Source organism: Saccostrea cucullata, unplaced genomic scaffold, assembly GCF_032062105.1.
Source record: "Saccostrea cucullata isolate Sc308-1 unplaced genomic scaffold, CSIRO_AGI_Scuc_v1 ctg9479, whole genome shotgun sequence".
Taxonomy (NCBI): Eukaryota; Metazoa; Mollusca; class Bivalvia; order Ostreida; family Ostreidae; genus Saccostrea; species Saccostrea cuccullata.
In genome coordinates, this window is record NW_026924539.1 from 5682 (window position 1) to 20410 (window position 14729).

Genomic DNA, 14729 nt, shown 5'->3' on the forward strand with positions numbered 1-14729 from the left:
ATATACTAGGAGTTTATAAGGCATACGTTTGTGTATTTATCTGTATTGTAATTTTTTTTCCAAAATTAGTTAATAATGAACGTTTTTTTATTGCGACTTTCTAGTATAAATGTTACTCAAAAGCGCTTTACAATGCATTTGTTCAAAGGTCAAGTTCAATTACAACCAGGTAAAAAACCATGATAAAATAAACAAGCTTATTCAGAGAATTATACACCACCCCCATGAATTTTTAGAAATGAATTTATACATGCATATTGAAACAAATAAAAAAAAGACTAGTATATAGGCCTAGATATGAGAAAAGATATTTAAAAAGAAAAAAAAAGAGCGCGGAACATCCGGTACTCGATCTCGGAACCTCATTCGAAGCAAACGACATACCTCTACACAACTGAAGCGCTGCATCAATTGCTAAGGAAATTATATACGTGCGGAAACGGAAGTGTTTTAACATACAGAATTTGCGAATGTTGACCTTTTGACATCAAAATCAGTAGGGGTCTTCCTTAGTCCATAGGGAGTTGCTATGCAAAATTTCATTGCAAAAGCTCAAAGGGTTCTCGAGATATCGTGTGGAAACGAAAGCATTACAGACATAAAGACGGACAGACAGACCCAAATTAATATACCCAATTTTCAAGCAGGGGACACAACTGGATAGTGCCAAGCTTTTTATATGCAAAAGATCAAATCCATACATCTTTCATTTCTAGAGATAAAGAGTGTAAATAAGCACTGTCATGTTAAAATACACAAGCTCAATTTCAGGCAGATGCACAGAAAAACATGTAGTTAACATTAGATTCATATCAAAATAAATAACACAATATGGCATACCTCAACAAAGAGTGTAATAAAATTTCAAACATCCGCTATAAATAGCTAATGAGAAAACTGCGACAAAGATTTGTAATGTATGAAACGGACAGACGCACAGGCAAACAGGATATTGATATCCGAGATAGAGCGAAAATATATCCCACCATCTGGCATGCCTCAGAGAAGATTGTGTTAAAATTTCAAGCATCTATAATAAGTAATTGCTGAGAAAACTGTGACAAAAATTTGTTATATTATGAAATGGACAGACGCACAGACAAACAGGAAGTTGATATTCAATTTCAGCAAAAATGTATCCCATCATATGGCATACCTTAAAGAAGATTGTGTTTAAATTTCAAGCATCTCAGATGAGAAGTTGCTGAGAAAACAGCAACGAAAATTTGTTTCGGACGGACACACAGACTGACAGACAAACTAGGGTAAAAGAGTATACCCCCCTCTCCTTCGGAGCAAGGGTATAATAATACTTAAAGACTTAATAGGAAATCAGTTTATCTTCTTCATCTGACTTTGCTATATTTTATTTTATATTATTTATATTTATTATTTATATTCATATATATTTTGTATAACAACGTGTGATGGATTTCAAGATAGAAATAGTGAACAAAATTGTAATTTTTTTATGAAGTAATTTCCAATGAGGCCATATCAGTCACTACGATTGACAAGATGACTGTATACTAAATATGGGAAAGTTCCTTGTCCAGTATGAGGTTCTCAGAAATTACAAATACATTTTCTTGTATTCGGGGTAAGCATTTTAGAGGGAGAGAATTGAATCTATTGACAAGTATAGCGAGTTCCAGTGAAACTTATTTCATGGATACTTGTATTAGCCTTTCTGCTTATAGCAACATTTAAGACCTGAAGGAAAGAAGGAATATATACAAATTTTGAGGGAATGATTATGTAGGAATATGATGAGATGGTCAGGGGAAAAGCTTTCATAGACGAATGAGGCAACTGCCTCATTGGACTTTTCAGCAGTACACCAAACCTACAATTAATAATCTGTAGCAGAAAATATTTGATTTCTTCTTAAGCTTAATTGTTTTGTTATATCGCTGTTTTGCAGGGGATGTGAATTCTGTGTCTTTATAAATTTGTTGAAAATGTACAAAGGTATTAGGATTAAAAACAAATTAAGATAATTAATTTCTGCCATGTTGTATAAACTCTTAACTTGGGGTTTTGCTGAAAAAACCTCATTTACGGTTACCAAGCTTAGAGAGTTATCTCTCTTATGGCCACCTGCATACCTTTAGCTCAGGTAACCCTTCGTTGATCAGGTTGATGTGGATCAGATAACCCTGCCTTAAACCTGGCTTGAGCTGTATACAGGTGAGAAGTTGTTGGGTTGCAAACCTGTGACTCAACCATTTCTTACCTGAATACAGCTTACGATTAACTCATTCCTTGAAAATAATGGCAAAAAGACAGAAGTCAGCAAATTTTTCTGAGTTAGAAAAAGAAATTTTGTTAGAGCTTATCCATGCTAGGAAGGACATCATAGAAAATAAGCAGAATGACGGCAGAATGGTTAGTAAGAAGAACACAGAATGGATAAATATTGAGAAAGAATTTAATTCTAGACATGGTGTAACAAGAGAACCATAACACAGTTGAAATCGTTATGGAAAAATCTAAAAGCCAGAACAAAGTCTGCCGTAGCTAAGGAGAGGAGAGACAAGATAAAGACAGGTGGAGGACCATCCGGGAAAAGCCTGCATAACATTTCCAGCACCATATCAGAAATGCTTCCTCAACAAATTAATAGTTTGCGAAACCCATATGACGATGACGCAAGTCTCCATGGGGATGAACCAGAAGATGACAATGAAGATTCAGATGATAATGACGAGGTATACTAGTATTTTGTCAACATTATTTGATTAAAAGAATTTTAATGGAAATATCTTTTCATATACATGTTATATGCTCTGTAGATTTTTCAACCTTTATATATAATTCTGTGATCCCAATATTGTTGTCAAATTACGAAAACATGAAAAAGATTTGGCGCACCTATCATTTTCAATAAATCTTCATAAATATTAGGCTATTAAAAGTGGGATTTTTTCAAATAGATGTTCAAACAGAAAAACATTACATTAATGATATATTTTATTTAATCGTAATATTTACAATAAATGTTTCACTGTTCACAGATATTGACAACGAACACAGTTCAAGAGGATGCGCCGATGTCGCAGGAATCCTTCAAACCACAACAACCAGCGTCCAGAGTTCCTGGTTCTAAACGAAAAGCTGCTCCCGGACGTCAAGACCAAGTCAAAAATAGACTCCTGGAATAAGCAGAAATAGAACATCAGAAAAAAAGGCAATCCTCCAGTTGAAAGAGGACATACTAAAGTTAAAGAAACAGAAACTAGAGAATGAAATAAAATCTAGTGAACCTAAGTTGCCTGTAGCTCCAGCCACTACTTATGGAAGTACCACTACTTATGGAAGTACAGATTCGAACAACAACTGTGGATCTTTCTGGCAACCATATGCTCAGTGAATGAAAGAAAAAGTGAGCTAGCTCACATACCCCACCCTCCCGCATAACTTACATAGTACAGATCAAAAAGGGCAATAATTGCAAAAAATCTTCACATCAAAATGTCTTGCATATGAGGACATTTAAAATGTGGAATAAAGTTTCTAGATAAATTATGGAATCAAAATTTCTTGACAATATACAAATCCACACAATAATTTGAAGTGGGGGGGTGTTGAGAAATTTTCTTGAATAATAGGCAAAACTCTTTGGGATAAAATTATGGAATATGTCCAAAATATCAGCATAGGTTGACGAAACTATGTACAACAGTTTAAGAGGGGTGGTGCTCAAAATATGGTAAAAAAGTCTAAGTTGAAAAGTGTTTAAATTCCCAGAAAAATAAAGGAATCGGAATTTCCTGGTAATATGCATATAAATACATTGTGTCATAAATATCTGCAAAGTTTGACTAAATTCTGTGCAGCGGTTTATGAGGAGTTGCGCTGACAAACTGTTCATCTCTATATTCAAGGTATGGCCAAATGCCTAAGTTAACAAGAGATGTTTGTTGTGACCGGTCGGCAGGGGATGCTCACTCCTCCATGGCACCTGATCCCACCACTGATGTTTCGGAGGTCCGTGTTTGCTCTGCTCTTATTTTGTATATTTGTTTAATAGACGTTGAGACTGAATACTGTTCGTTATTTCCATATCCTTCTTGTAAAACACTTATGCCCCCTCTCCCCAAATTGGATTTTTCCTAAGTCCAAAAGTGCATAACTCTGTCTAAAATGGTACAATCGTACCCAAAACAAAACTTGACTTAGATATTCAGCTGAAAAATCTGTATACTAAATTTTATTTCATTATGTGCAACCTCTGCAAAGAAAATGAACGGAAACTGCAAATAATTGGAATTTTTCTAAGTCAAAGGGGCAGTCCTTGACAAAAAGGTTGTGATCGAACCCAAAACAGAACTTGTCCTAGATATTCAGCTGAAACATCCGTATACTAAATTTCATTTGAATATGTGCAACCTCTGCAAAGAAAATGAATGGAAACGGCAAATAAGTCGAATTTTCAAAAAAGGTGCGATCAAACCCAAAATAGAACTTGACCTAGATATTCAGCTGAAACATCTGTATACTAAATTTTATTTCAATATGTGCAACCTCTGCAAAGAAAATGAACGGAAACTGCAAATAAATGGAATTTTTCTAAGTCCAAGGGGCATAACTCTGTCAAAAATGGTGTGATCGTACCCCAAACAGAACTTGACCTAGATATTTACCTGATAAACCTGTTTACCAAATTTCATGTCAGTATATGCAGCGGTTGTAAAGAAAATGAACGGACAGCAGCAAAGCAAAATGCCCTCCCTTCTTCGAAGGGGGGCATAAAAAGTGTGGAAATTCCCGGAAAAAATAAAGGAATCGGAATTTCCTAGTAATATGCATATCTACACATTGTGTCATAAATGTCTGCAAAGTTTGACTTAATTGAGTGCAGCGGTTTATTAGTTGTGCTGACAAACTGTTTATCTTCATTATCAAGATATGGCCAAAAATGTATTTTGAAAAGTGTGGAAATTCCCGGAAAAAATAAAGGAATCGGAGTTTCCTGGTAATATGCGCTTCTACACATTGTGTCCTAAATATCTGCAAAGTTGTGTGCAGCGGTTTATGAGGAGTTGCGCTGACAAACTGTTCATCTCTATATTCAAGATATAGGCAAAAATCTAAGTTGAAAAGTGCCTAAATTCCCGCAAAAATAAAGTAACCAGAATTTCCTTGAAATATGCACATCTACACATTGTGTCCTAACTATCTGCAAAGTGTGACGAAATTGTGTGCAGCGGTTTATGAGGAGTTGTGCTGACAGAAACTGTTCATCTCTATATTCAAGGTATGGCCAAATGCCTAATTTAAAAGTTCGGAAATTCCAAGAAAAATAATGGAATGGGAATTTTCTGGTAATATGCACATCTACACACTGTGTTCTAAATACCTGCAAAGTTTGACGAAATTCTGTGCAGCGGTTTATGAGGAGTTGTGCTTACAAACTGTTCATCTCTAAATTCAAGGTATGGCCAAATGCCTAAGTTAAAAAGTGCGGAAATTCCCAGAAAAAATAAAGGAATCGGAATTTCCTGGTAATATGCACATCTACACATTGTGTCCTAAATACCTGCAAAGTTTGACGAAATTCTGTGCAGCGGTCTATGAGGAGTTGTGCTAACAAACTGTTCATCTCTATATTCAAGGTATGGCCAAATGCCTAAGTTAAAAGTGTGGAAATTCCCGGAAAAAATAATGGAATGGGAATTTCCTGGGTAATATGCACATCTACACATTGTGTTCTAAATATTTGCAAAGTTTGACGAAATTCTGTGCAGCGGTTTATGAGGAGTTGCGCTGACAAACTGTTCATCTCTATATTCAAGGTATGGCCAAATGCCTAAATTAAAAGTGTGGAAATTCCCGGAAAAAATAATGGAATGGAAAGAACTATATGCGGTATTAACCAACATTTGCCCCCCAAAATCAAACTTTGATGGAGTAATATTTAATTAAGTCCTTAAACAGGGGAGTATATGCTGACTTCAAAGCACTGAATAATTTCATAAGTAATGACGTCATATGTACGTAATGACGTCACAAATATGACGTAAATTTCAATTTTTTATGAATTTTGCAGAAAAATGTACATATTTCGTCGATATTTTAAATAAAAGTCACCGAGCGCATGTGTGTTCAGGATAAATATTTTACATATAATGTGTAGAATGATAATATCAATGAAATAGGTCAATATTGTTCCTGAACACACATGCGCTATAAATTTTAAAGCTTAAATTGTTGAAATTTTGTCCATTTTGTCATCTTTCTGAAAAAGGATATAAAATCGGACTAGTTTGTGACGTCATAAAAACAGAAATTGTGAATACACTGCTCTGGAACTATAATATTTTCTGTTAACTTATATTTCTCGTACAATTTATTGAATTCAGCACATTTCAGGAAGTTTTCAAAATTTGACTTTTGGGGGCAAACATATGCAATATACCGCATATAGTTCTTTCCTGGTAATATGCACATCTACACATTGTGTCCTAAATACCTGCATAGTTTGACGAAATTCTGTGCAGCGGTTTATGAGGAGTTGCGCTGACAAACTGTTCATCTCTATATTCAAGGTATGGCTAAATGCCTAAGATAAAAAGTGCAGAAATTCCCGGAAAAAATAATGGAATCGGAATTTCCTGGTAATATGCACATCTACACATTGTGTCCTAAATACCTGCAAAGTTTGACAAAAATTCTGTACAGCGGTTTATGAGGAGTTGCGCTGACAAACTGTTCATCTCTATATTCAAGGTATGGACAAATGCCTAAGTTAAAAAGTGCGGAAATCCCGGAAAAAATTATGGAATCGGAATTTCCTGGTAATATGCACATCTACACATTGTGTCCTAAATACCTGCAAAGTTTGACCAAATTCTGTACAGCGGTTTATGAGGAATTGCGCTGACAAAAAAAGAGGACTGACTGACTGACTGAATCACGGGTCAAAAACATTATACCTCCCGCAACTAGTTGCGTGGGGTATAATTATATATAACCTACATTAAACATTTAAGAATTGAAAAATTAAATTCATTATAATTAAACTTACTTGTTTGCTTTTTTTTTTTTTTACTAAAAATGCCTTATTAAAACTGCTCTTAAAGCCTGCCCTCCTTGGTTAGCATTTTGTGGCACCGGAACTGGAACTGCTGTGTCTCCTTCATCCTCATCATCTGGTACCGGTATGGCAGCTTTCTTGGCAATGTTGTACAACACTGCGCAAGCAATAATTACGTTCAAAGTTGTAGAAAATCTTAAACCTCAACTGATTTCGAAGGCAAGGAAAACGTCTTTTCCAAATTCCAAACACATTTTCAATCTTAACTCCACTGTTACTTAAAGCAAAATTAAAGCGTCTCTGTGGTGTCCTACAAGTAAGAAGGAGTGTTATTAACTAAGGTTTGAGAGCGTATCCATTATCTCCAATTAAAATCCAGGAATATTTCTTCTTTAAAAATTAGCACAGACACTACTGTTCTCAAAAATCCGACTGTCATGAGTACTCGCCGGCCATCTTGCAACCACATTTGTTAGCATAAGATCATTGTCACAAATGGCCTGTACATTGATGGAGAAAAATTCTTTCCTGTTGCGAAAAATTTCTGCCATGTCACCTCCGGGTGATTGTATTGGGATATGGGTACAGTCAATTGCACCCACAATTCCGGGAATGCCACTATGGTTCATAAAACCTCTTTGGATTTCAGTAAATTTATTTCCTGAAGGAAATATACATAATTCTTGTAAAGCGATGCCAATGCAGATGAAACTTCTTCACAATTCGAGAAGCTGAACTTTCATGAACTCTAAAGAGATCTCCAGAAACTCTGAGGAAACAGCCAGTTGCATAAAACCTTAAAGTTATTAGTAGTTGGTCAAGTGGTGATATTGATGAAACCTTCTTTTGTTTGGCTCCAGGTGTTCCCCAATTTCATTTAATAATTCAATTACACATTCCTTTCTTAAGCGAAATCTCTCAATAAATTCTTCTTCCAAATAATTCAAAAAAGGGTTTGTCCTGTCTCTTACCACTCTTTCTCGCCTGATACGTCTTTCCACTAAATAAATTTGGTCTATCTCATCAAAATAATACTCCATCACTTATAAACCTTCCTTTAAACCTGCCCATTACCTGGTTTACATTAAACTACAATGCTGAGCTCAACTCAGATAAATCAGAGAGGTCTGCAAGTGATTTGATAATTTTGAACCTGGTTTAAGTCTAGATTGCCTTGACCCAGGCTTAAGCCAAACATGTACAAGTGGCCATTAGTTTCTCCCAAATAAGTTTTGTATGAAAATTCACATAATTATCTTTATAAATGTGAAGAAATAAGTAAATCGTGTACTTTTATGAATGGTCTTTGATGTAAATGTGAGAATAATCATTATACAATTGATCACACCTCTTTGAAGAGTTGATCATACTTATGAACAAAAATTTGAAAGTTGTTGTGTTAGCATTATTTAAAAAAGATTTGTGGTTCATTTGAACTATGTTCTCCCTCTATAATACCTGGAAAGCACATCAATGTGATGTTGAAAACGATTCTTTCTTAGTAAAATTCCCATATCCATGCTTTCAATTGACTTGGTATTCCTAAATGAGTCTTTTTGATATAAACACAAAAGAAAGACTGTAACGAGCCAGGTTATTGTATGCATCCTTGAATACTGCTGTTTCATGGTAATACTATTTCCTTTCAAAGGAGTTTTTCTGCATCATTTAGAGATCCAAATGAAGGAAATTCTGTGACTATTAAAGTGAAAGGAAGATAAATAATTATAATAAATACATATACTACACCTGTATATACAGTGGAACCTCATTCATCCGGACGCTTTGGTTCCTAGTGAATTTGTCCGGATATGTGAAGTGTCCTGATACCTGAATCACCAGTTCAACACTTATAAAGTTCAGTTTTTAACTTGTAACCGAAAGAAATGGATGGGACGAGGTACGGAAGTCCATCTTCTTAGCATCGTTCTAACGTGGTGCAGCCCAAGGTGATCTAGCTCATTTAGAGCCGGGAAAACGTCGTTTATTGGTGGATTTAGCAACAGCGCTAAGTTGCCATTTCGGATCGGAAATTCCGAGTCCAGCTTAAGAACCTTGCAAGGAAAAGAGACCAATCCCTTTCAGAATTAGCACAGTATGTAAAACGCCTAAGTAGAAAAGCCTACCCGAGTGCTCCGCGAGATTTGCTGGAAACATTGTGTCGAGATCATTTTATTGATGCCCTCACGGATTCTGACATGAGACTGAGGATTCAAGCTCACCAAAGGACCATTGATGATGGTAAAAAATATTCTGTGCTTGAAGCTGATGAACATACACCAAACATTAGCAAAACAAATGTTGAATATCAAGCAGATTCGTGTCAATTACCTCTTGCAGCTTTGTTGACATCACTGTCGAAAAGCTGGAATAGTAGATATGTGGTGTGACAATAACGACACTTGTCATCTTTTACAGTGGCTAGAATCTGTTGGTTTCACTGCTTTTTCACTGTACCAAGCATTACAGTGTTTCCTGTAGATATGTAGCAGCAAACACTGCATGGATGCTTCACATTTTAAACAACTGGATGGAAATTGAAATTCAACCAACTCTGGACAAATCCGTTATTCGTCAGTATAATCCCATTATATATAAGTTGTGAACCACATTTTCTGATGGATACTCAGTTATTTTAAAATTTGACCAGTGTACACAATATTCAGTCCAGTTCTGTGCCATTTACATGGATTGATGAACCCATGTTCATGCTCTTTTCTTCATCCTTGGATTGCGTTGTTTCTGTAGTGACCTATAAGTCTGCGAGCTCAGCTACAGGCCAATACAGGGGCTCGGGAACCACGAGGGATCACTAAGCCAGTATCAGGTTGCAAACTCATTTATTGTTAGATCGTACCAAAGTGTTTCGTACCACACTCCTCCCCCTCATAATTTTTAAGAGATGTACAGTGCGTTATTATATTTATGAAATAGTCAGCTGGGCCAGAAAAATCAAGCCACTTTGACTATATACAAGTAAAAAATCATCAGAAGGGAATAAAAGTTCATTTGGAACACATCCTGGAAGAAAAAGCATAATTATACAAATAATTAAAAAAAACATATAAATTCTACAGAGGGAGGAGTGGATAAGAAGGAAAAGATATTCAAATACATATAATTCTAATTAAAATTTCCAATGACATCATGATTAATCGTCCAAAAGACAAAAATCCTTCATCCACTTAGGTGCCTGTCGTTTTCGAGCGGGTCTTTGGCAGATCTCCAGATCATCTGATGATTCATTCTCATGTCCTTCATTTGTGGGGCTTACAGCATCATCTTCGTAAGAACTGGACTGCGGTAATTCCTCCTGTACTTGATTTTGCTGTTTGGATTCCTTGTCACTGGGTTCTGGGTGAAGAACTGAATGTCGTAGCCTTTTAAGCCATAAGGGTAGATCTCTGTCTTGACAAAGTTTTAATCTGTCATGGTGGACCACCTTGTTTTCCTTTTTCCCTTGGATTCTGTATAGCACATGATTAATCTTATAAACAATGACAAAAGGGCCTATCCATGGCTTCCTCAACTTCTTCGATTGGCCTACTTTGGAAGAGGTATCCACCATATATACCACATCACCCACCTCATAGCTTCTTGTGTTTGATTTTATGTCATAGGTCCTCTTCTGACGGAGTTGTGCTTCCCCCAAGTTGTCCCTCGCAGCTTGATGACACACTGAAAGAGCCTCCTCCAAATTTTCCACATATCCTGCTGGGTTTTGCCCTGGTATCTTCCTTCCTAACACAGGTCAATATGCACTCTTTCTAAGGGTGCTCCAGCATGGTATTGGCCAAGGCCTGCTTTTGGCATGTACATTGGCTTTCTTGTTGACATTACATACTGGGCACGTTCGGACATAAGACTCGCAATCTGAACTCATTCCAAACCAGATATACTTTGATTTCACCTTCTGTAGGGTTTTCTGCTGTCCCATATGGCCTGCTAATTTGTTGTCATGAGATCCTTCTAGAACACAATTTTGTAGTGACTTTGGGACCACAAGCAATAGTCGGGACATAGAGCCATCTATCCACTCATAGAAAAGGATACCATTCAAAATTCGTAGTTGCGATGAGCAGTTCCAAAAGTATTTTACAGCTCTACTGGAAAGGGACAGGTCCAGTTCAGTTGGAACATAGTTTTCTGCCTTCCATTTCATTAAGGTACTTGTGTTTAAATCTTGCATTTGTGCATCTCTGATTTCTTCATCTGTTAAGGCAGAAGCCCAGTTACATGCATCCTTGTCTATGGTGTTAGGTGTTTCCTTTGGTTTATCAGTTTCTTGAAGGGTCCTAACTGCTAGGGGGATTACATCATCAACATCCTCCTGGAAGCGTTCCCATTGAGCATGCATCCGTAGACAGTAACTGCAGCCCCCACAAGGTAGCCTACTGACATCACAACCAGCATTGTAACAGTCACAGGACAGGTCATTTGTTGACATTCTGGAGAGGCCATCAGCGTTCTGGTGTTTCTTTCCACTTCGGTGCTGGATGGTAACATCATATTGTGATAACTCTTCTAGCCAGCGAGCTAGTTGCCCCTCAATATTCTTGAACCCAATTAACCATGCCAGACTGTTGTGGTCTGTCCGAAAATGAAAGGTCTGCCCAGTAGATAATATCGGTAGTGACGAGTAAATGCTACAACAGCTAGCAACTCCCTCCTAGTAACGCAGTACTTCCGTTGAGTAGATGTCAAGGTCTTGCTGTTAAAACTGATTAAGACTTCCTTGCCACACTGAATCTGGGACAGTTCTGCTCCAATAGCCATGTCCGAAGCATCCGTGTCCAATATGAACATGCCATCATCAGAGGGATATCCCAGAACTGCAGGGTTAGTCATTGCCTCTTTAAGGGAAATGAATGCTGTGTCCTTCTCTTTATTCCAGATAAACTTGGTCTTTGGCCCTGTGAGAGTGTACAGAGGTGCTGCTATCTCTGCAAAACTCTTTATATGCTCTCTATGGTAGTTAACATACCCAAGAAATGCTTCAAGGTCCTTCTTGCATTTGGGTGTCGGCCATTCTGCCATACATTTCACACTCTCGGTAGTGATGCTGACCCCTTTTTCTGTAACCAAGCGACCAAGGAATTGAAGCTCCTTCCTGAAGAGATGACATTTTTTTGGTTTTAGTTTGAGGTTATGGGTCCTAAATCTTTCAAATACTGCTCTTAGATTTATTAAATGTTCCTCAAAATTCTGACCTAAGACTATGACATCGTCTAGGTAAGCAAGGCATTCTTTCCAGTTAAGACCTTGTAAAACTAACTGTATCACCCGTTGAAAGGTTGCAGGGCTATTGCATGTTCCAAATGGCATTCGTACAAATTCAAATAGGCCATACCTTGTGATGAATGCCAACTTGTGTCTATCATCAGGGTCTACCTCTATCTGATAATATCCCTGTGCCATGTCAAGCGTGCTCATAAAGTTGTTTTTTCCAAGAGTGTCTAGACATTCCTCCATGTTTGGGAGTGGGAAAGCATCTTTCTTGGTGACTTTATTAACTCCCCTAAAATCAATACAATACCTAACAGTCCCATCTTTTTTCCGCACCAGGACCGGTGCTGACGACCACTCAGAAACTGACGGAACGATGATACCTTTGTCCAGCATACTTTTCAGATGCTCCTCTTCCTCTGATTGGAATCCTAGTGGTGTGCGCCTCAATTTGGATTTCACCGGGTGGGCATTGCCAGTGTTTATCTTGTGTTGGATCCCTTTGAACAGTCCCAAGTCAAAGTCTCCTTTAGAAAAAATGTCTTGGAATTCCAGAAGAAGGTGTTTAACACTTTGACTTTGCTCTGAGGTTAGATCTCTTGTTGATCTATCTGCTAGGTCTATCAAGTGGTCTGGTAATTCGACAGGAAAACATTCATTTGTCTTGCTGTGGTCTTGTAGTATTCTACCATTGGCGACTTGGTCCACTTCAGAAACAGTCCCAATCACTACATTTTTCTGAAATTTAACTGGTCTTGTTGACAAGTTGCGCAAGAGGACTGGCACTTGATCACTGTTATCAACTAAAGCATGTGGTGAAAGCAATCCCTTAACATTATGACATGGTTTGAAAACCAAAGTACCAGCTATGTGTTGGTCCAAATGGCCAAGAACCTGCACTGATGAAAATGGTTCAACTCTCACTTTTTGACTTAATTTCACTCTAGCTATTTGAACTTGTTTACCTCCTGCATCTAGTAGAGTTGCATTCATCCGTTTGCCACCAAGGACTATCTGTATTTCATTAAGGTCAATGGTAGCGTTTTGTGCCTTTAGAAAATCCAGACCTAATATGACGGGATCAGATATGTCAGCTATAAGGGCAGTCCAGGTGATTGGGTCTTCTTGTGTGTTCCCAATACAAATCTGAATGTTTTTACAGTAGTTAGCCTCAATAAAGTCAGAATTTCCTGCACCCTTCATGGTTACTTTTTCTCCACGAACTAAGGGTGGGGTGAAAGTGTTGGCGAAAGCTTGGCTGATAACTGTTATCTGGGCTGCCGTGTCGACAATAGCTTGAACAGGTTTTCCGTTAATAGAGATCCCTAGCATCAAGTTGTATGGATGTGTTTGACTGTTGTCATACATTCGTATGTCGTAACTGGTTGGACTAGTCCTGGTTTCTCTCTTCGGTGATCTAGGGGATGGGGAACGGGACCTGTGTGACCTTTGGCATTCTCTAGCAAAGTGACCTGGTTGTCCACAGTTGAAGCACTGTGCTGCTTTGAGTGGTGAAGAGCTGGAAACAGAACTAGAAGTACTGTCTGTTTTCCGTGGTGGAGATTGTGACCTTGTGGAAAGTTGTTTATTCATTAGGTTAATGATTTTATCCACTTTAGCGTTGGTCGCCTCCAGCCCACTTTTGAGTTCAGCTATTTCTTCTGAAAGTTTGTCTACTCTGCTTTGGGGTCGTATTGGTCTAACTTCAAATTCATTCAACAAGCCCAAGTCACTATCAAGGTCATCCTCTTCAAAACGAACCTTCCTCACCTCCGGCTTCTTAGCGCCTAAGATTAATCTCTGATTATTGAGTGCAGCCTTTACCAATTGTAAGGCCGTCTCAAGGTCAGGAGGGTCTTTGTCCATAGTTGTAAGTGCTGCTCTTTTATTTTCGAGGCCCTTCAGGAAAGTGTCAGTAGCTATTGTTTCTTTTACACAGTCTGGAGCCTGTGGGTAGCCTTCACTTACCATCTCCTGGATTTTTTCTGCAAATTCATCAACAGATTGGTCACCTTGCTTGATATCCTGGAGATTCCTCCTAATTGTGTGAGGGAGATCTCGCTGGCCAAATCTTGTTTTCATCTTTGCACAAAGTGATGAGAAACTGCTCTGTACTTGGGCTGAACATGTACAGTAATACTTTAATGCTTTGTCACGCAAAGATTCAACTAGGCGTTCCAGTCGTTGTTCATTGTTCCAGTTATATCTTGTCGCTATCATGTTGAACTGCACAATGTATGGATTCCATTCCGATTTTCCATCGAAGGTAGCCATCTTTGGTGGGGGAGGACCCATAGTTTGATAACTCGTCATGAGATTGGGCTTCTGTCCACTTTTCACTTTTTGTGAATTTCCATCTGTGGTTACCTTAGCAGCAGTGTTCCCACTGGGCGGGCCAGACAAAAGCCAGCCACAATTAGCAGTAGCACTGTCACTAGGTAACGAGGTGTTTTCCTTTTTGATG

The 14729-nt window shown here is 37.9% G+C and overlaps 2 pseudogenes; one reads left to right on the forward strand and one right to left on the reverse strand.

The window, feature by feature from the left end:
* The first annotated feature begins 2274 nt into the window (after positions 1 to 2274).
* LOC134266674 (myb/SANT-like DNA-binding domain-containing protein 3) lies at positions 2275 to 3373 on the forward strand (annotated as a pseudogene).
* Positions 3374 to 7053: 3680 nt separating this feature from the next.
* On the reverse strand, positions 7054 to 8110 carry LOC134266675 (putative nuclease HARBI1; annotated as a pseudogene).
* Positions 8111 to 14729: the final 6619 nt, after the last annotated feature.